Source organism: Rhinolophus sinicus, linkage group LG05 (genome assembly GCF_036562045.2).
Source record: "Rhinolophus sinicus isolate RSC01 linkage group LG05, ASM3656204v1, whole genome shotgun sequence".
In the NCBI taxonomy this organism is placed as follows: Eukaryota; Metazoa; Chordata; class Mammalia; order Chiroptera; family Rhinolophidae; genus Rhinolophus; species Rhinolophus sinicus.
Window position 1 is genome coordinate 85,990,454 of NC_133755.1, and position 541 is coordinate 85,990,994.

A 541-nucleotide genomic window follows, 5' to 3' on the forward strand; every position below is an offset into this window, starting at 1 on the left:
TGAAGGCAGCCTGGACTTAGCAGCGATTTCACATGAGGTGTGAGGGGGAGAGGAGAGCCAGGACGGCTCCTGGGCTTCTGACCTGGGCAGCTAACAGGATGGCGGTGCCACTTTGTAAAACGAGAAAGGCAGGGAGGTGTGGCCATGACAGGGAAGGAGCTGGAAGATGTGAGAGTTCTGGTCGGCTCATTCGGAGTTTCAGATGCCATGTGAGATCCCAGAGATGTTGACTAGGCAGCCGAAGAGTCTGGAGCTCAGCAGGGAGGTCTGGGTAGTGCATAAGGCCGTGGCACTGGGTCATCCCAGTTGCTGACAACAGACTCCTGGGCACTATGACATTTAGAGGTCAGTGGGAAGATCCAGCCAAAGTCGCTGAGAAGGCTGGCCAGGGTGAGAGAAGGGCCTGTGGGTGAGTGAGTGTGGGCCTCAGGCAGGTCAACAGGAGAACGTTGTTCCAAGGGGAGACGGACCAGTAGAGGCCAGTGCTGCTGAGACGTTGGGTCAGCAAGGACGGAACATTGACCGTTGGCCATTTTGCCTG

The 541-nt window shown here is 56.9% G+C and overlaps 1 protein-coding gene across 2 annotated transcripts in view; it reads left to right on the top strand.

The window, feature by feature from the left end:
- Positions 1-541, top strand: part of KIF6 (kinesin family member 6) — a 408,069-nt gene that overhangs the window by 402,772 nt on the left and 4,756 nt on the right. The gene's annotated exons all lie outside the window — the stretch shown is intronic.